This window comes from Bos indicus, chromosome 19 (assembly GCF_029378745.1).
Source record: "Bos indicus isolate NIAB-ARS_2022 breed Sahiwal x Tharparkar chromosome 19, NIAB-ARS_B.indTharparkar_mat_pri_1.0, whole genome shotgun sequence".
NCBI lineage: Eukaryota > Metazoa > Chordata > Mammalia > Artiodactyla > Bovidae > Bos > Bos indicus.
The window spans coordinates 9,387,288-9,409,341 of record NC_091778.1 but is presented as its reverse complement, the minus strand read 5'-3'; the positions used below and the strand labels follow the sequence as shown (position 1 = coordinate 9,409,341).

Genomic DNA, 22,054 nt, shown 5'->3' with positions numbered 1-22,054 from the left:
TCCGTGCGCCGAAAAGGAAGATGCCCCATGACGCGAGGAGGATCCGTGCGCTGAAAGGAAAGTTGCCGCATGACGCAAGGAGGATCCGTGTGCCGCCACTAAGACCCGAAACATTTTTAACAATAAAGTCCTCAGGGTAGGCCCTCAAAACGACTGGTGTCCTTATGATAAGAAGAAATCTGGACAAAGACACACACACACACCAACGGGAGACAACAGGAAGACTCAGAGAAGAGGACCTTTGATCAGCCACGGAGAGAGGCTAGAACACAGCTTTCCCTCAAGGTCCTCAGAAGGACAACCCCACTGACACCTGGATCTCAGACTTTTCTGAGATTATAAACGGCTGCCTGGAAACCACCCAGTCCATGGTATGTTGTTGCAGCAGCCCTAGGATGCTAAGCTACCATCTCTGAAGACCCAACCCTGGCACCACCTGCTCGGGGAAGCTGCCCTGCCTGGTCCAGCAAGCCGGGCACTTCAGTCATCCTCTCTGCCTCCAGGTGCCCTGTCCTGCTGGCACCTGTCCCCCCGGGCACCCAGCTATGCGTGAGCTCTTCAATGGCAGAGATCTCACACAGGACATGGCACACGGGAGGTAGTGATGGATGTCACCCAGATGCACCTAAAGGACAGCGGTCCTCCCCTCGTGGGCAGTCACCTCCCAGCAAGGGCCCCTGCCTGGCTGCCTGTTCCAGGGCGTTCTGCCGCTTCCCCCACTCTTGCTTCCCTCCTGGCAGCCAAGAACGATCTCTGTTTTGAGCTGGGTTTTGTTTTTACTCTGTCTGTGCATGTGTGTGTGTGTGTGCACACGCGCTTTAAGCCACCATATTGAAATGCAAACTGCCAGGTGTTAAAAACGCCGCCCCCAGCCATAAGGGGCAGCTGGTTTCCACAAGACTAGCATTTATCACATTTGCAGTAAATACACAAAAGGTCCTCGATTCAAAACCAGGAAGAGAAAGTAATTCTTTTGTCAAAAGGCAGTGGTAACTAAACACAGGGCAGGGAGGGAAGGCAGCTTTGGACGGCTGCTTCACCCTCCCCCGGGTGTGGACATGTTCTCCGCTGGGAAAAGAGACCAAAGAAAGTCACATGGGTGCCTTCTGAACGTGCGTTGTGTGAGCGAAACCCACCACGGTTGAACGTCATGGCAGCCCTAAAGGAGGCCTGAGACTCCGACAAAGGAATCTTACCCGCCTTGGGCATTAAGGTGGGCCTGGAAACCTGTGTTCCAGAGGAGGGTCCCAAACAAGGCTGTGGATTCATATGAATGCAAGATTCAGAAATCCTTCACGTTCAAAGTGTAGAGAGTCAAGTTAAAAGTCCCGGGGCCCTCCAAGCCTGTAAAGAAAGCCCCGGCACTGTCGTGGAAATTTTCTTTTCCTTTTTACGTGGAATCTGAAACATAAAGGGTCACTTCTATTTAGGGTCAATTTCTACTCTGGGGACTGCAGCGGCTGCTCTTTTGAAGGTTATGGGGCTGTCAGCCTTGAAACTCCAGCTTAGCGTTTGATCCCTTGTCAGGAGCCTCCCTAGATGAGCCCCCCTCCCAACCTGAGCCCCCTGAGAGCCCAAGGCCTTGACTCCAGAGACCCATGACCAGCCTGAGCCCCTCAAGCACACCCACACCAGATTTCCTCCACCTGGTGGTCGAGAAAAGAAAAATTGGGAAGGAGGTGTAGAGGGTAGGCAGGAACTGCTACGCGATCTGACACAGGCTTTGGATTTAAGGCACTTTCTTGCTTGCAAAGTTACCTTCAGGTTCCAAGAAACTATGAAAGAGCGTGGTTTGGTGCTACCAGACAGTGTGCTCTCAGGACACTCTGACACCAACATCAGCCCCCCACCACCCCCAGCAGCTGTCTCCCCACCAGCAGAAAGGGCAGAAAGGCCAAAGCCCTCCTACAGCTGATTTGCTGCAGACTTCCAACCACCACAACAGCAATGATCACAGTCACAAGGGCCACCACTTATGAGCATCTACCATGCTACCACTGTGCTCCACAGCCCTCTGACCTCACCAGTCACCCGTCCAGATGGGAGCCTGTCTCCCCAGAAAGCAGAGCTCCAAGATAACACAGCGGATTGAATTCGCTCCTCTTGCCTTCCCAGCTCTCCTGAGCCAAGGGCATTTCACCACCAATCCTAAATAATCAGATCCCTTTTAGGGATTTCCTAGACCCTTCTGGAAGAGCGATGAGTCTCTTATTGTATGTGCAGCTGCTGACTGCCTCTTATCATTCACAAAGTAGAATTTCAAAATCCAGGGAACCCTGCTCCAGGCTAAGAAGCACGTCCGTCCCCAAGCTGTTCAGGGGCCCAGCACCGCTTTCTCATCTGCTCAGATGTCACTGCAGACGTGATGGACTGTAGCCCGCCAGTCCTCTGTCCATGGGACTCTCCAAGCAAGAATCTGCTGTGGGTAGCTATTCCCTTCTCCAGGGGATTCTCCTGACCCAGGAATTGAACCCAGGTCTCCTGCATAGCAGGTGGATTCTTTACCGTCTGAGCCACCAGGGAACCCCAGACATGCCCACAACTGGTCTCAATGGCCAAAGCCCTCCTGTTGCTGCTGCTGCTGCTAAGTCGCTCCAGTCATGTCCGACTCTGTGCGACCCCATAGACGGCAGCCCCCCCAGGCTCCCCTGTCCCTGGGATTCTCCAGGCAAGATCACTGGAGTGGGTTGCCATTCCCTTCTCCAATGCATGAAAGTGAAAAGGGAAAGTGAAGTTGCTCAGTCGTGTCCGACTCCTAGCGACCCCATGGACTGCAGCCCACCAGGCCCCTCCGTCCATGGGATTTTCCAGGCAAGAGTACTGGAGTGGGGTGCCACTGCCTTCTCCGAAAGCCCTCCTACAGACCACCAACCACCACAACAGGCACGACAACAGTCACAAGGGCCACCACTTACTGAGCATCCACTGCGTCCTGGGCAGTGAAGCAGTCGGACACGTGCTGCACGGAAACTCACCGAACCCTCACAGCAACACTGTCAAGAAGGTTTCACCATTTCACTCAAGGACTTACATTCTGGGACTTGGAGTGGCTAAGACCCCACCCTCCCACTGCAGGGGGCCAGGTTCCATCCCTGATCAGGGAGCCAGATCCCTCATGCCACAACTAAAGATTCCGCGTGGTGCGACCAAGATCGACATCCTGTATACCGCAACTAAGACCCGGCACAGCCAAATGAACACTTTAAAAAAAAAAAAAAAAAAACACTTATATTCCTTGTACACTGCTAAGAAAATGGAGGCTGAGAAAGAACAACAACGTGCCCAGCGTCCCCAGGTAATTAAGAAGCAAGAACAGACCTGAACTCAGGTCTAACACCAGCCCTCTCTTCACCTACAGAGGTTCTGGGGGTCGCTCCTTATCTGGCCTCGATTTGCAGAGCACCCAGGGTGGGGTCAGGGTTGGGTGTGGCGCTCATTAATAATACCCCCTTCGTCAAGGACCTCTGTTCAGCCCTGAACGGTGGGTTTTCCTCCAATCATAGGGCCTGTGCCTCCCTGTACTCGCGCTGCTGAGTGTATAAAGGTGTAGTTATACCACCCCCTAGATCTTCTCTAATTGTTGAATACATTGCACAGTAGTAAACACACTGCACCCTTAGAGCTGTCTGCCCTTTTATTGAAAACATCTGAACACAGGGGCACGTTTACTTGAGCTCATTGTTTTAATGGTGAAATTTAAATGTGCATAAGAGAGCATACTGCCTGCCCCAAATAACAATAACATCCCCCCTGCGCCGGTAGATGGAGCGAGGCCCGCTGAAGAAGTCTGACCGCAGCACTTCACCCGGGAGAAAACTCAATTCCTTACTGTAGCTCAGATACAAGAGGACAGGTTCTGCAGAGGCCCCGCCTTCCCGCTGGGCTCTGCTCACAGGCCTGAGGTCACTCCCGGTGCCCCACCACTGAGCCTTTCTGGAAGACGAGTCATGTGCCAACCGCCCTGGGGGCCAACTCCACGGAGGATGCATCTCGCCCCCATGACCACACTCTGCCAGGTCAGAGGCTGAAGCCCAGAGGACCGAGACCTACCGCCCACGTCTCGCAGGCCAGACTGCTCCCGAGTCTGCACAAAGAGCACTCAGCTCCGGCTCAAGAACCCTTCTGCCACTCAGTCGTGACTTCCTCGGCCTGGGCTCTGGCAGTTACTGGCAACCCCCCCACCCCCTCACCCCCAGCTCCTTACCCTCCCTCCTGAGCTCGGCTCGCAGGTAACCAACACGTGACCATCTGGAACTGACACCTGCTTTTCTGAGAAGGAATTTCCCCTTAGAGATGATCCAGTCACAGTGACTAAATCCTCATTTATTTGTGCAAACATTTCCTCATATTTACAGCTTATACTTTTCTTGCAAAACCACACACAGACACACATGACCTGGGCAAATTCCCTCCACATATATTCAAGTTTTATTATACACCTTTCCCCACAGTAGGGATCTGAAACAGGTGGCTGACAAGGGTTTGAAGCCACTTCCTCCACAAGCCCGTCCTGGAAGCTGACTGGAAGCAGAGAGGAATGTGAGCTGTCAGAAAGCCCGAAGCAATTTCAGAATAAACTGGCACTGGGGAAGCACGATCCAAGGAACGGGAGGGCCTTGCTCGGAACACAGCTTCCAGCTCGCAGGAAAGAGAGATGCACCTCCAACTTCCTGAGCCCCAAACTTGAGGCTAAAATTCCCTCTGATCATTAAGCCCAGTAGACCAGATAGTCTCCAGACATGTTTATGTTCCAAGAGTCTCTGTGTGGACCTTCCCAGTGGTCCAGAGCTGAAGGATCTGCCTTGCGATGCAAGGGACGCGGGTTATGTTCCTGGTCAGGGAATTAAGATCCCACATCCTCAGAGCACCTGAGCCCTCACACCGCGACTACTGAGCCCGTGTGCTCCGGAGTCCAAGCTGCACAACTAGAGAGCGTGTGTGCCACTACCACTGAGGTACACATGCTGTGGAGCCCGCAGGCCCCAACTGGAGTGTCTGCGTGCCCCAACGGAAGGTCCTGCATGACACAGCAAAGGTCCCAAGTGCCGCAACTAAGACTCGGTATGGCCAAACAAATGTTAAAAACAGAACAAAACAAGACTCTCTGTGCAGTGCATCTTAACTTCTTAAGATTAACAATTAAAAAAACAACAAAATAAATGAAATTAACAAATCTTTTCAAAGGCTTTCTCCAATCCAAGGAAAACCTGGCTTGACAGTCCCGAGAAGACTCTGACCCAGCCTGCAGGATCACACAGGCTAAGAGACGAGGGTGCGATGTTGCCACCGTGATGAGAATACCGGCAGCCCTCCAAGTGGGAAACCTGTGAGGTGAGAGCCTGTGACCTTGGACAAGTCATCTCACTCCACTCCAAGCATCAGTTTCCTCAGTGGGACCCTGGGACCAACAGGAGAGCCAAGCTGTAACCTCTATGACCCTCTCTTATGTACTAGGAATGTCACATCCATTATCTCACTGAATCTTGGAAGCCACTGGAGAACGATGATGATGGGGAGTGGCGGGGATCTGTAACAGCAATCGCTCTTGCTGTTTGGTCTACTCCAGTTGCAACCACCAGAAGTCAGGCACATCACCTCATTTAGTTCTCACAACAAATGAGGAGCTGGGCCTCTGCCATCGCTGAAATTTCCTCCCACTGGAGCTGGCAGTGACTGATAACACCAATCAGGGAGAAGGGTGCATACTCAGGACAGCATGGAAGTGGGGTAGGAAGGTGCACCCTCCCGAGGAGCCCAGCTTGGAAGAGAAACTCCAGGGATGAGGCAGTGGTGGTGTCAGAGGAGCAGGAAGCAGGCTGAGCCCCTGGGGCCACACCAAGGAAGAAGAGGAAAGCCAAGGAGTGTGCAGCCTTATCTGTGCCAAGCCCAAGGAGCTCCCTGAGTCTGAGAGCCGTCTTCACCCCATCAGACTACACTGCAGCTGGCTGGACGAGTTGATGTCTCCTCCACCAATCCCCCATCACACGCCCACTGGAACCCAATCCATCCTTCAAACTAGCCAAGGGTCAGGAAGAAGACTCAAAAGGACAGTCATCTTCCAGCCTTCACAGGCTGCCCTAAAAACTAAAACATTATTTTTTTATGCTGTTTCTACAGGAATCCGTATTCCCACTCCCAGCAAGCAACTTTTTATAAAGGACCTTTTGTAAGACAAACAACCCACTTCCCAGTCTGGGGCCACCTGAGCCCATGGAGCTACAGGGAGTATGGGCCTTCCATACCAAGCAAAAGAGAGTGGCAATGAAATGACAGGAGACGAGGAAGACCAGAGCCCAAAAGGACACAGGCCTCTCAGAGCAACATGCCGAGACGAAAGAGGATGGGAGCTGGGCTTGGTCCCACACGAGGCTGAATCCCAGCCACTAAGTAGGCACACAAGAAATGTTTGTTACTGAATTCTGTGTTAAGTCACTGAGCTTCAGCTTCCTCATCGTTAATACGGGGCAATTAAAACTGCATCATAGGATTTAAGCAGAAATTAAATTTAATGAAAATATGCACATGAAAAAGTTTGGTACTTAGAACAGAACCAGCACTTATGACCCTCCATTATGTACTAGGAATTTTACATCCATTATCTCACTGAATCTCTGAAACAACCTTGGGAAATGATGGCGATGGGGGCCAGGGGACAATGTGTCACAGTAATGGCTATTCCTGTTCTGTTTCCTCCAGCTTGCGACCACCAGAAGCCCAGCACATCAACCCAGTTAGTTCTCACAACAAATAAGGAACCTGTGATCCCTGTGGAGCCTGAACTGCAACTCAGGTCTGCTTGACCACAGAGGCAAAGCCTCTCGGTAAACACAGATGCAGTCACTCATTCCTCATATGTTTACTGACCATCTCCTGTGTGTCAGGCTCTATGGAAGGCACTCGATACAGAGCAGAGAGCAAGACAGACACTGTCTCCACTCCCACGTCGCCTACGGTCCAACAGGGAGAAAAAGACAATTAAGCAAGCAATTATTACGATAGCAGGTGGATTCGTCAGGATTCTCCAGAGAAACCATCAACAGGAGATACGTACGATATGAGAGAGAGACAGACAGAGACGAAGGAAGGGGTATTTATTTCAAGAAACTGGCTCACCATTAGGGGAGGAGGCAAGTCTGAAATTCACTGCACAGCCCAGCAGACTGGAAATTCAGGTTAAGAATCGGTGTTGCGGTGTTAAGTCCGAAGTCTACAGGGAAGACCAGTAGCCTGGAAACCCAGAGTTTTCTCTGTACTGTCTGAGGTACAACTTCCTGTTGTACCAGAAACCTCAGTCTCTGCTCTCATGACCATCAGCCGATGAGATCAGGCCCACCTCCACATTACAGAGGGTAATCTGAGTTAGTCAAAGTCAACTGATGGCAATGTTAACCTATCTCCAGATTCCTTCACTGTGGTATCTAGAGTAGTGTTTGACCAGACAACTGAGCGCCACAGACAGCCTAGCCGAGTTGACATATAACAGTAACCATCACTGGGGCAGAGTTGGGGGGGACACGGTATACAGAGCATTAAGGAAATACAGAGGAGAAACCTGACGACAGGATTTAGGAAATGTTGGAAGATTTAAGAAATACACAGGCATCAGAAGCTCAGAATGTTCCTCAGAAACTATGTAAATTTACTTATCAAAGACTTATTCCTCATATAAAACGTACCAGGGACTCCCTAGTTAAAGGAGGCTCCAACGATAACTTAGTCCATCAGTCTGCTCCCTAAGATGCTATGAGGGGTATCCTCACACCACCTTTTCATAAAGTGACTCACAGTGGTACACACCAAGACTCTTAAGGCTGGCAGCAGAGCCCCTGAACAGCAAGGAGCAAAAAAAGCAGGAGGGGAGTGTGCATCTAGTGATGACCAGGTGCCCCAAATTCCCAGAAACACACGAGGTCAACAGAATCTCCCTGCTTGCCATCCACCGAGGACAGATGGCCGAGTCCCACTTAACATCTTCCAGCCTCCTCCGAGGACCAGAGATCCGGGATCTACAGCTGAGCGCCGGGAGACAGCAGGCTGGGGAGGGAGGCGGCAAGGGCTACGTTTTATTATTCAGTCCCCACAAGGTCATCTATTTGGTGAAACCGCGGAAGAAGCTAACTTTTTAACGAGCAGCTCTCAGTGGGAATCACTCTCTCTGTCTCATTAGCAGGCACGAAGGGCTCTCCTCTGCAGGCGGCAGTGAACTCCAAGCCCCAGAAGGCCTGCGGGTGGACACGGACAGGCAGAGTCAAGTGCAAGAGGCAGGCGATCACTCTTCCTCATCAGGCAGGGGAACACGTGGGCCCTAACCCAGCCTCCCTAGGGGCCTCTGGCTCCCCAGCACCGCCCCACCCCACCCCGGGGAAGGCAGGAGCAGGCTGCTCTCTCCTCCATGTAGATGGCCGGCCAGACGGAAAGCCGGTGAGGACCATCGGTTCCATGCACTCAGCAGACGTTCAGTAAATATATAGTGAATGGACGGGTGCACCCAGACCTTCTACTAATAGACCAGCGACACCACATCCTCTCTCAATACAGATGGCGCAGAGGCTTGGAAATGCTTTCCACTGGAAGTGAGGGTTCACAGAGAGACTTTCACGTGCCATGCGGGTTTGTGCTACCTATCCATAAAGACCCGGGATCAAGGGTGTGTGTTAGTCACTCAGTCGTGTCCAATTCTGTGTGACCCCATTGAGCCCCGCCAGGCTCCTCTGTCCATGGAATTCTCCAGGCAAGAATACCGGAGTGCAGAGCCATTCCCTTCTCCAGGCAATCTCTTCAACCCAGGTCGCCTGCCCTGCAGGCAGATTCTTCACCATCTGAGCCGCCAGGGAAGCCAGGCTGCTCACTCCTCCATGAGGACGGCTGGACGGAAAGCCGGGTCAGAACCGTCGGTTTTACTCACTTGGAAGGCTGAATGGACAGATGTATCTAGACCTTCTATTAATACACCAGCAACACCACGTCCTCTCTCAATACAGATGGCGGCAGAGGCTTGGAAATACTTTCCCACTGCAAGTGAGGGTTCACAGAGAGCCTTTCACGCACCATGTGGGTTCATGATACCTGTTCATGAAGACCTGGGATCAAGAGAAGGCCACCAAATGGCAGGGAGGCAGAAGAATCCTGGCCTCCGCGGAATGCAGCTCTGATTCGAGCGCATCAGTCTTAACCTGAGTGCCAGCTTCCTCTTCCGTAAAACAGGACTGCCTCCTTCCAGGGCCGTGCTGGGGGCCCTCTCCACACTGGCCGCCCTCCCCCTTCCAGAACCTAGCTAAGTGCCAACCACGAGGAGGGCCCAGGGTCTGAGGCCCAGACCTCATCGGCAGCCACGCACCATCGTCGACACGCTTGGGGCTCCATCAGCCAAGTCCCCGGCCGGGCGGGCTGCTAAAGGCAGTGCTGGTGCTGAAGCAGGTTCTTTTCTCAGGAGGTTAATTTATTAATCCTCCTGAAAGCTGTTTGTTTGGGAGAAGAATGCACACCGGCTCCAGGTGAACACGTGTTGCTAAGGACAAAGGCCCAGAAAACAATACCACTCCTGCGCTTCTCCTCCACGCTGGAGGCCCCAGAGACCCCTGGCTTTCTGCAAGACCCTGCGAACAGTGAGAAGGTCCTCTGCACGTTCGCAGGGCCCGGGGCACCCTCTGCAATTCTGCACCAGATCACGGCCCTGAGTCCCAGCTGAGGAAGCCCTTCCTAGAGCTGTGGCGAACACGCAGTCCTCCCCCTAGGAACGCCCTTGCCGTCGCTGCCCCCAGGGTCTGACCTTCCCATCAGACCCGAAGCTCCCTGAGGGCCAAGCCCCTGCGAGCTGATTCCTGCCATATCCCCAACGTCCCACAAAATACCCAGCGCACAGTAGGTGCTCAATACATGTTTTCTACTCTGGACCGGGACCCCTAAAATGAGCTGCAGTGAGTTCTCTGAAACTGAAGGCAAAGACCTCTGTGTGGGGGCCTCTGGTGGCGGCCGTGCCTGCGCGTGGAACCGTTTTCCTCAGGAGAGGGCCCAAAGGTTTCCTCGTCTGCCAGCAACAGCCTCCGAGGTGAGACAAGCGCTGGGCTCCCAGGCGGGAGCTGGGATGCAGCCCTAACACTCACCCCTCATCCTGAGGGGCCGCAGACCATAACGGCCTCTCCCGCTTCTGCCTGCCCTCCTCCCTCCTTCCAGACCCGCCGTCCCTTCAGGAGCTTCCCCCAGCCCACCTCCTCTGAGAGGTCCCCCTGGAGCCCCCAGCGGGAGCCTACACTCCCCCCACTGGGACCACAGTGGCCAGCGGGTGCCACCTGCATGACACCTCCCCCTGGAGTTAGCCATCGCTTAGCCTGGGGTACTGACACCCCAGGATCCCACTAGTCTGTGAACTTCTTGAAGACAGGAACTAGGGTCGTCTTCCTCAAGGTGCCCGTCACACCAGGAGCTCGATGACTAAATGCGCGTTTAGAGGCATTCGGAATGGTGTGACCAAATAACAGACTGCAGAGTCCAGGCTCATTTTCAGTAAAGACTTCTACTTATACAATACTACTACTACAAGAATTTGTTAAATATACCATCCCACCAAACAAACAAAATCAACAAAATCAACTGTTCTCTCCCAGACCCTGTCCATAAGCACAGGGAAGGTTTATGATACATAGCAATATTCAAAATATACACACAACATTAGCCTCCAACTTCCTTCCCCCTTAACACGGGCTCTCTAAACATGCTTTCACTGGAGACCGAAAGCCTGTGTTTTGTCCTGCGTTTCTCCTCATGGGGTTTCTAGAACAACCAACCCAGCAGATGTGGACCTTGCAATCCCATTCTTTCGTAACAGAACGTTTTTTTTTCCACAGGCAGCTTCTCTTCCCCAGGTGTGAAAGCAGATTTTCTTTCTCATTCTCCAGAACATCAAAGGTCTATTTTCACATGGGAGCTCTCAGCTGAACACGTAGTAACACGGACTAGCCTCACGCATGCAGATCATCGCTGGCCAATGGGTCCCCAGCACAGATCTGGGAACCACCGCGTGAACACCCAGCTCCTGGACTCCAGCATCCCGCCCAGCCCCTCCCGGACCTCTGACCCCCCACCCCCACTGGGAACCTGGCCCTCTTCCCTCTGCTCACCACACTACAAGGGCATGATCTCCCTCTCTTCCTCACCAGCTCGCCGGCCAGGCCCCATCCCTTCCCTGATGCTCGTCTGGGGCTGTCCCCAGCGCCTCCCCACAGCCACCACCACACACCCTGGGGACCCTGCCTGGACTCTCGTTTATCTGCCTGTTTACATTAAAAGGAACAGGATGCTCCCATCAAAGGAGGAAAAGGCAGGCCTGCTGTCATTCTCGGGGCCTTTCAGAAAACAAAGGGTCAACAGGACCAGGCATCATCTAGACGCTCCTAACACAATATATAAACCCCCAGAAAAGTGTGGCAAGTTAAAAAGACGCTCCCCAAATTCTCCCAGCACAAAACAAAAACACCTCTGGCTCCATCCCAAAGCAGGAAAACAGCACCAGGGAAGATGCCTCCTACCAAAGCAACGGGTTTTGTGTCCCTCAATGAGAAGTATGTTCTAGAGTCCAAAGTCCTTTCCCTGAAAAACAAGCCTGACGCTCAACCTCCTCATTGACTGGGGAAATGCAAATAAAACCCACAACAAGGGCTTCCCTAGTGCCTCCATGAGTAAGGATCCGCCTGCCAGTGCAGGAGACACAGGCTCAATCCCTGGTCCGGGAAGATCCCACATGCTGCGGAGCGACTAAGCCCGTGTGCCACGATCGCTGAGCCTGTGCTCTGGAGCCAACTCCTGAGAGCCCGTGCCCCCAAGAGAAGCCACCACCATAAGCCTGAGCTCCGGAGCTGGAGAGGAGCCCCTGCTCACCACAACCAGAGACGAGCCTGCGCAGCTACAATGATCCAGCACAGCCAAAAATAAATCACACACACACACAATGAGACACCACAAAACTGGCAACAATTAAAAAGTCCGACAATAACAACTGTTGGTGAGAATCCAGGGCAATGGAAACTCCTACCACTCCAACTACTCCTAGAGTACAGAAACGGCAAGGAGGAAGTCTTTTTTTAATACTTATTTATTTGACTGCAACAGGTCCTAGTTGCAACATGCAGGATCTTTTAGCTGAGGTATGTGGGATCTAGTTCCCTGACCAGGGATCAAATCTAGGTCCTCTGCGCTGAGAGCACAGAAGTCTTAGCCACTGGACCACCAGGGAAGTCCCAAGAAGGAGATCTTCAAACACAGTTTCTAGCAAACCTAAGCTGTTCAGACTGTATGACTCAGCCATTTGAGTCTACTCTGATAAACTCTCGCATACACACATCAGGAAGTATGCACAAGGATATGCGCGAGGATATTCATATGCACAGTTTGAGCAGACAAAACAAATCAAGAACTGGAATGTCCATTAAAAGGAGAAAAGACAAAGTGTGGTCCCAGTGAACCGCAGCTACAAGGCATCAGCAGGACAGCCCGGGCAGACGGCAAGCTGGACACCACAAACACCAGAAAGTATTCTTCAAGGCTGGAAAGCAGCCAGCCTCACAGGGTGGGTGCATGGGGGCTTCGAACTGGGGAGAAACACACAGGGAGGCGAAGGGGGCTGGGAATCATACTGCAGTTCACAGCCACGTGGTGACTACGTAGGTTACTGTTTTATTGGTGTTCATATTTGACTCAGGCATGTCACATGTTTTTCCATCTATGCAACATTCTATGCGGGGTCTGGGGCAGGGGCGGGGCTGAGGGTAAGCTCAAGGCCTCTCCTCTCCAAACAACTGGTTTTCCTCTGGAACCTCTTGTTCTCTCTAGAATCTACACGTGTTAAGGGCTCTCAGTACTGACTACCACCCTTTTCCCTTGAGTCAAGTCAAAATTCTATCTAGGGGACACAAAACCAAAAACCCCAATTCTATTCAGACTGCAAAGCAAGATCTGTGCTAGAAAAATCTCTGCAACCACAACACTTGCTAACTGGGCTTGTAACAGCACAGAGAGCGCTTCCAGGATGTTTTACCTAAGAAGGAAGATCCCAGTGGTGAGCATTCGGCACCGACATCCCTCTTCCAGAGAAAAAAAAACAGAGCATCCTGAGACTTCCTAGGGCCCAGGTCCGAGGTACACAGAGGTTCCTTCTGGGGCATCACCAGTGGAATGAGTTCCTTCCTCAAGAAATTCTTCAAAGGGCTCATCCTCTTATGACATAGAAATGCCTGGTCTTTTCCTGCTCAATTCACCCTTCAATCCAGCAAAAGTTCCTCTGTATCACTACTGCCTGCATCTCTCTCTATCATTATTGTCCCCAAAGGTGCTGGTGGCCAGATGTCGTCCTGCCCACGGACCAACCGCCCCAGCCCAGCCCCGCCCCTACTCTCTGCCCATCTGGTTCGCCTGATTCACACAGCACCTCGAACAGCGCCCGCACCTCAAGTCCTCCCTGAACTCCCAGGAATGCACCCCTACACCGCCATCCCCGCTTTCACCCGAGAAGAGTCATCTGGGGTTCAGTCTCTAGTCCTCCCTGTCTCAATCCAGTCTCCAACCTCGTCACAGTTCCAGCTCCTGAAATTCTATTGCTGTCCAAGGAAACGGACCCCAGGTATTAGGTGGATAAAAATGCCTCCCAGCAAAACCAAAGCTGTATTGTAAACCACACCCCTGCCTCCACCTCCATCTTCTCTCTTCCTCTAAGCCCACCATTTACTACATTCTGAATCAACTTCCTGATCTAATATAATAACAGAAACAATAATAATAACGCATACCTACCGCATGTCTAGGATCCTGGTGGCTCAGTGGTAAAGAAGCTGCCTGCCAGTACAGGAGACACAGGAGACAGGGGTTCAATCCCTGGGTCAGGAAGATCCCATGGAGGAGGAAATGGCAATCCACTCCAGTATTCTTGCTTGGGAAATTCCATGGACAGAGGAGCCTGGCCGGCTACAGTCCATGAGGTTGCAAAAGAGTCAGACACGACTTAGTGACTAAACAACAGGAGCAGCATGTTCTACAATGCACCTAGCAACATGCTGGTCAATATAAGAGTACACAAACAGGAGACAGACACAGGCGCCCATCTGCATCGCCACGAAACGGGATTCTGCCAACTGAAGAGCAGACTGCAAACGGATATGTATAAAAGGATCTGTTACTTGTAAATCATAATGTATATTTTTAGTACAAACAGAAAAAATATGGAAGAATATATTCTAATTCATTAACAGCTGGAGGACAGGCAGCTCTTAGGTACCTTTACCTTGGACGCTACGAATTCTCTAATGCTTCATTTTTTATTACAAATGGTTATTTATGTAATAGGGAGACTTTTTAAATGAATTTTAAAAGAAACAGAGCCAGACAAATCTCCAGTTCTCAGGAAGTTTCCAGTCTGGTTGCTAAAGTAAAAGTTAATACACAGAATCAGAGTGAACAAGATCGCATAAAAAATCCAGTTATCAGCACCTTCCAGGAGAAGTGGGGCTCCCAGGTGGCTCAGTGGTAAAGAAGCTGCCTGCCAGTACAGGAGACACAGGAGACAGGGGTTCAATCCCTGGGTCAGGAAGATCCCATGGAGGAGGAAATGGCAACCCACTCCAGTATTCCTGCCTGGAAAATTCCATGGGCAGAGGAGCCTGGCAGGCTACAGTCCATGGGGTCGCAAAGGGTCTAACGCGACTGGGTGCACACGCATACACTCCAGGAGAAGGACGGAATATCACAAGATGCCAGTTGTCCATTGTGGGTAATGAATGCCACAGGAATCAGATGCAAAGATCAGCTGGCCGTAAGTTTTTAGGAGGGTGGGCAAGCAGAGAGGGATTTGCTACCACAATGGATGGAGAAGCAGAGGGGCGGCATAAAGGGGGGCCAAGTCAGGAGCGACAGCCTCCCTGAACTTCCCCAGTTTCTAAAGCGGTATGAAATAATCTGCCCTCCCTGTAAGTGGCCAATTCTGAATACATAAGCCAAGTATAAATCTCGACCAAACCAAAAGGAATATCCCAAATACACCTTTTTAAAAAAACTTACTCTGAAATAACGTTAGAATGACTCTAAGGAATGCAAAAAAGCCTAGAGTTCTCCTATACCCTTTACCCAGCTTCTTCTAATGTTAATAACTTACACAAACCACAATACATTTATCATACCAAGAAATTAACATTTGTTCAATACTATTTTAACTACAGACATTTTTTGGATTGCACTAGTTTTTCCACTGATACCCTTTTTTTCTTCCAGGATCCAATCCAGGAAACCACACTGCATTTATGCTAACTTGTTTTTAAACAAACAAACATTTTATGATTATTTACTCTCTCTTGCTAAGAAAATGTGCTGGCACTCAGGGCGAAGACTTTGTCCTTCTCCTCATCATCAAAGAAAGCAATCTTTGACAGATCTGCCAGCCTCCAAAGGAACAGAATTTGATCTACAGTGAGATAAAAACCCAGACAATGACCAAACCTCTTAACCCTCCACGAGCGGCCACAGCCCTGTCCTCTCTCCACAGCAACTAACTGGTATTTAAAAGTAATTTATGTTAATTGCAATCGGGCATATATGGACATTACAAAGCAAGCTGGCTTCAAACAAAAAGGCTCAAGGCAGGAGCGTAACAAAAAATTAATTTTGTAAAAGACCTATTTCTTATTCCAGCTTGTTTTTAAATATATGTTCTGAGTCACACCCCATTAACCGTCTCAATTTATTAATAATCTCAGGGCAACCAACTATCTCGGACCACGCAAAGATGAAATCTTGCATAAAAAAGAAAATGAAGTATCTACACACAAACATTAAGCAGGTAGTCAGCTGTGATGACCAGAGCGAATTATAATTTTTTTGAACCACAATCTGTGGTAGGGCAAAAAGAGGAAGGTACACAAACGAGTAACTCAAACTTTGCAAAGAAAAATTTTCTCCTTGAGCATGAGATTATCAGAAACGACTGGTTCAAAGAAAGTGCTCTGGAATTCCCTCCCCATGACAGAAGTCGGTGACAGGAGAAGGCCCCGTATTCTCAAAGACCCTTCTTTGAGCTGAGGAAATGACGGTGCTATTTTGGCATTTTAAAGCAAGAACAAATACTTTCGCTATAAAATCCACTTTGTAGATTGAATCAGTGAGACAGCTGTTTATACAGAAACCTTTTCCTCTCTGCCTCCAAGCCCCTCAGCGATTCATATCGGTAATAAAACACTGGCTAGAACAAAGAAAAACAGAGTTTGAACAACAGAAAAAGGCACCAACAGCACACCCCACCTTCATACCAGTCCAGCCCACTGCTCTGAGTGACGCATCTCAACCTCCCCTGTTGGTCAAGGAAACAAGATGCCGCCAAAGCAGACCAACTTTGGGGGGCAGAGCCAGAATCTGGGTTCTCGTTTGTGGAAAGCGCTCCACAGGCGTGCATCTTTGACATGCCCGAGGCTCTGAAGCCAGCCTTCTTTTCAGCCACGGGCACCTGCAGGACTCGCTGCACCTCTCTCCGTCTCCATGAGCCTCCACACCAAGCCCCACGGTGGCAGGACCCCAGTGTTAATTCCTGAGTGACAGAGGAAGACCTGGAAGGACAGGAAGGCACGTGGCCATCCCTCATGGGAAACAAAATGCCAAGAATCCCGTTTGCCCCGAAAGGTGAGCACCTTCCCACAGTCCAAGTCTTTCCCATTGACTCTGCAAGACCCAAGTCCAGTGTCTCTCCCCCCGTGAAGCCTTCCCAGCTCTCCCCCTACGCCCCCCTCGCAGGTCCTGTACCTCTTTCAGCATCCTTCACCTGTGGGCTGTAGCACCTACACCTGCTGATAACCTGCCTTCTCAAACACTGCAACTCACGGGCCAAGGAGACCCCTTCCTCAAAATCGTAACCCCAGCGCCATGCCCTGCACCCAGCCCAGAGCCCAGGATCAACAAATGTTTGTTCAGTGAATGAACACAACTCAGCGAACCCCCAGAAACCACATTCCTAAATGCTAATCACCGCTCGCTGCATGAATAATGAATGAAGAAATGAACTAACAACCATCTCCTTGTTAGCCAAGTTGCCAAGTCCTTCGGGAGCACAGAGAAGGGGTCAACTGACTTGTGGCCGACATCCGCCGGTCCAAAGACGAGACGGCCCGCCTTGAAGGGGGCCGCAAGCCGCAGGGAAGGGGGGCCACGCCCATCCCACAGCTGGCAGCACCCTGAGATGTTACCAGTCCAGCTCACTTCCCCAGGACCACAAGCCCCCAGAGCTGGTCTCAGTGTGGCAGACTTGGGGATGTCAGCGAGAGAGCCCAGCTGTCCGAGAAAAGACTCAGCCGTGCCTTCGCCCACAACGCACCCCAACACTCATCTGGCAGAGCCCCCTGCACCTGCCAGTACTTAAAAACTCAAAGCCAGATGCTCAAACAGCACCCAACTGGAGTGTTCTACCGAGCAAACAATCCAAGCTGGACTTATAAGAGAGGAGGCCCCGACCTCCTCCCCACTTGCTGGAGTAAAAAGGTCATATTCATTCGATCTCGTGCTGGTTAGGCCTGGATGCTCCCAAGTCTAGGATTCACTCTATCCATCAAACAGAAACAAGCCCGTCTGCAGCATGTACTGCTTGCAAACTTGCGCACGGTGGCCGTTCTGACGGGTGTGAGATGGTGCAGATGCAGTCTTTGACTGTGTTTCTCTAATAACTAGCAATGTCGAGCATCTCTCCACAGGCCTACTGGCCACCTGTATGTGTGCTCTGGAGAAATGTCAATCAGGTCTTCTGCCCAGTCTTCAGTTGGGTTGTATGAGCTGTTTATATATTTTGGATTTTGGAAATTAAGCCCTTGTCAGTCACATAGTTTGCAAGTTATTTTCTCCCATTCCACAGGCTGCCCTTTCGTTCTGTTTCTGGTTCCTTTGCTGTGCAAAAGCTTTTAAGTTTGATTAGGCCCCATTTGTTTATTTTTGCTTTTATTTCTATTGCCTTTGGAGACTAACCTAAGAAAACATTGATACGATTTATGTTGGAGAGGGTGTGGGGAAAGGGGAATCCTCCTACACCACTGGTGGGAATGTAAGTTGGTACAGCCATTATGGGAAACAGTATGGAAGTTCCACAAAAAAACTAAAAACAGAGTTAGCATGTGACCCAGCAACCCCATTCCTGGGCACAGGCCCAGAGAAAACCATAACTCAAAGAGATACAAGCGCCCCAGCATCCACAGCAGTGCTGCTCACAACAGCCGAGACACGGAGACACCCAAATGTCCCCAACAGGTGAGCGCAGAGCGGCGCTGCTCCCAACAGCCGAGACAGGGAGACACCCAAACGTCCCCCAACAGGTGAGCGCACAGCAGCGCTGCTGACAACAGCCGAGACACGGAGACACCCAAATGTCCCCCAAGAGGGGAGCACACAGCAGCGCTGCTGACAATAGCCGGGACATGGAGACACCCAAATGGCCACCAACAGGTGAGTGTGTAGAGAGGGCGTGGTGCACACGAAACGCTCCTCAGCCATAAAAAATAACAAAACGATTCCACATGCAGCGATATGGATGGACCTAGAGATGATCATACCTAGTGAAGTCAGAAAAAGAAAGAGAAACACCACATACTTATGGTACTCACCCCCTTCCACAGACACCGTTACATGTGGAACCAAAAATACGACACAAATGAACCTGCCCACGAAGCAGAAGCGCTCGCCAACACAGCCATCGGACTTGTGGTTGCCGGAGGGAGGGCGGGGAGGTGGCCTAGGAGCTTGTGGTCAGTGGATGCGAACCATTACACCTAGAATGCATGGACAGGAAGGCCCTACTGTACAGCACAGGAACTGTATTCAATGTTTTGGGATAAACAAAATGGAAAAGAGTAAAAGAATGTGTGTGTATACACACAGGCGCGCATGCACACACACACACATATACACACATACGTAAAACTGAATCACTTTGCTACACAGCAGAAATTAATACAACACTATCAATCAACTATAAATCAATTTAAAAAAAAGGGAACTTCCCTGGTGGTCCAGTGGCTAAGACTCCACGCCCCCAAAGCAGGGGTCCCAGATTCCATCCCTGGTCAGGGAACCAGATCCCACATTCCCACGCACCGCTTAAGACCTGGTGTGGCCAAATAAACACAATAAATAAAAACCGGCGAGGCTGCCTCAGGAAGCCTTCGTGAGGGTCGTCCGTAGGGCCCGTCCACCCCCTTACCCACACCCCTGGGGACACACAGAACCAGACATGGATACACACGCCTGAGAGACACAAAGATGTTTTCAGCTTCTCTGAATGACCCTTAGGAAAAGTAAACACGCATCACCTATCCATCTACATCTAATATCGAACATTCCTTAAAAAAAAAAAGCACTGACTATACAGTCAGAGAATGTGCTATATACATCTAAGAAAAAAAACTGTAATTAGATGCGTGAGGCCTTTCTAATTCTGCAGATAATCAAACATGGCAAGGTACCATGAGTACTGCCATATCCTTGCTTGGGTGGTGGTGGGGGGAGCGGCACAGCAGCCTTGGCCCCACACCACCCCCTCTTCTCTACCTGGGGCCAGGAGCCCCCCAAGCTCTGCACATACCCCTCAGCGGCTCCATACTCCAAGCCGGAAGCAGGACAGGCCACGTGAAGGTTCTTCCAAAGGTTAAGGCACTGGGTCACCCTCTTCCCAGCCTGACCTGCCACCCCGGGCTCTGCAGCAAACCCCACCCTGATTCACCAGGAGCAGCTCTGTAAACCACAGGTGCTCAATACTGCTGACCTAGTAAATGGATTTCTTTTTATTTCGTTGAGGATAAGCAGTGAAGTGGTGAAATGTTTCTCAAGCGTGACCCTCCACGAAGAAAAGAACATACTACGTTTCGGTTCAAAAGATGAGCTCTTTACCTAAAAGGCTCTTACTCTGGAACTTTTGGTACTGGGAATGACCTCTCTCCCCGACACAGCTTTTGTAGGCTGATGGGTTTTTATAAAGAGGGGCACACCTACGAGAAGGGGGTCCTTTGTCAGAGCACAAGGGTACATTCGCATCTCCTTCACTTCCCTAAAATCTTAAGCCCCGACAGGCAACTGACCAAAAGGCTACAGGAAAGGCTAACTCTTTCATCACTGCTGGCCTCAAATGCTCCCAAAGGCAACGTGGGGTCACCTCGCCAATGACACCCCTGGAGGATCTGGTGACAGTCCCAGACACGGGGGACCCCAGCAGCTGCAGATCCCAGGGCGAGGCATTCCCCAGCTCCATTCCTGACGAGCACCCCAGGGGAGTTCACACCTGCACTGGCTCAGCCCTGACTCACTCTAACTCCAGACACCCGACCCTCTCCCACTCCCCCGGGATCACCAGACCCAAGGCCACAAGAGCTTCAAACTCCCACCCCCCACCTTTTCATACTCACTTGGCCTCGTTCATGTCCAGGCCCTGGTCTCTTAAGTAAGGGGTCTCCCTCAAACCCTTCTAAAAGACGACTCTGGTCCTCCCGTCGTTCACAAGCCTTAGGGATTCCAGCCTAGCTTCGGGTACAGGTACCGCATCTTGGATGGAGTGCAACATCCTTCCTGCTCTTGCCCCCAGACCACCTGTCCAGCCTCCGCTCCCACCCAAACCCTGACCCCACTCTCCAGCCCCCTTCCCCAGAGGCCGCTGCCTGACTGCTCTCTCTTGGGCTCTGAAAGTGAAGTGAAATGAAAGCCGCTGTGTCCTGTCCAACTCTGCGCCACCCATGGACTGTACCGTCCATGGAATTCTCCAGGCCAGAATACTGGAGTGGGTAGCCATTCCCTTCTCCAGGGGATCTTCCCAACCCAGGGATCGAACCCAGGTCTCCCGCCTTGCAGGCAGATTCTTTACCAGCTGAGCCACCAGGGAAGCCCTCTCAGGTGCCCCAATCCAGTCCCTATAAGTGCACCCCTCCACAGGGATCCATCTCCTCCTCTGTTCTCCTGCCCCCGCCCCCACCACAGCATTCTCCCAGCCCCATGGAGCGTGGAGGCTCTTGCACTTTGTCTTCAGCCCTGTCTCTCCATCTCCAGCGCGGTGCTTGGATGGCGGCGGGGAGGAGGCCTCAATCTGTGCAGTTACCAGCCCTGTCCCGCCTGCCTCAGTTCTGAGAATCGGGTGCTAGCGAGGCTGGGTCCTGGGTTCCACCACCCTGGGCAACCTTGCCCTCCATTTGGGAGAAGTCAGTTCAAGGACCAGCCACCTGATCGGCAGTCCTAAGAGGGGTGAGGCCGGAGCGTACAGGCAGCGCGACAGGACCCATGCCCAGGGCAGCGAGAACCGCGCCAGCGTGTGCCCTGCTGATGACAGGTCAGGTGCGTCAGCTCCGCACATAAGAAAAAGCAGCAGTGGATCCATCTTTCAGCATCCTCTAATGGTACTAAGCAGCGTGTTTAGCTGTTATTTCAATAAGCCTTATTAAGACCCAATTTTCTTGGGTCTTCTTTCAGATTCTGCGGCATTAAAAGCCTCGCTGCTTAATTACATTAGGAGCACCTGTATATATTATGTGCAATAAATCAACTTTAATTTACCACCGCACAAGGCTATTCATCTTCTCCAGGTTATTTATTGCTCAGTATTATTGGTGCTGAATTGTATCCTCTCCACTGTAAGAAAGAACAGTTGGGATAAGAAAAGGCAGAGCTGTATTGCAGAATGCTCCAAGATCCCGATCACACATGTACACAGCAAAAAGGCAAGGAAAAGAAACATACAAGAGAATCTTGGCAATCTGCTGCTTGCTATTTTCCCTAAACACTCCCCAAACATTTTGATGTTTTCTGTTGCACGTGTGCACACACATATACCAGTTACCCATTGAAACAGGCCCACAGCTCTTGCAGGCAAAGTGAGAACCAGGCATGGGACGCCGGCTTAGCCAGAAGCAGGGACACGTTGAAGGCCAGAGCAGACGGTTTCCCTGCCACCTCACCACCACCAGTGCTGACCCAGCCTCGGGACAATGCAGGCGTGCATACTCAGTCGCTCAGCCGTGTCTGACTCTTTGGGACCCCATGCACTGCAGCCCACCAGGCTCCTCTGCCA

General features: G+C 51.3%; 1 protein-coding gene across 13 annotated transcripts in view; it reads right to left on the bottom strand.

The window, feature by feature from the left end:
- The window catches only part of MSI2 (musashi RNA binding protein 2), a 406,300-nt gene that overhangs the window by 350,187 nt on the left and 34,059 nt on the right, over nucleotides 1–22,054 (bottom strand). The window contains exon 1 of one of the 13 annotated variants that reach the window (XM_070774283.1): nucleotides 13,783–20,577. The exons of the other annotated variants lie outside the window; for them this stretch is intronic. The gene's annotated coding sequence lies outside the window, so the exon portion shown is untranslated. Of the gene's footprint in view, nucleotides 1–13,782; nucleotides 20,578–22,054 lie in introns of those variants that run through there. 13 annotated transcript variants of the gene reach the window in all.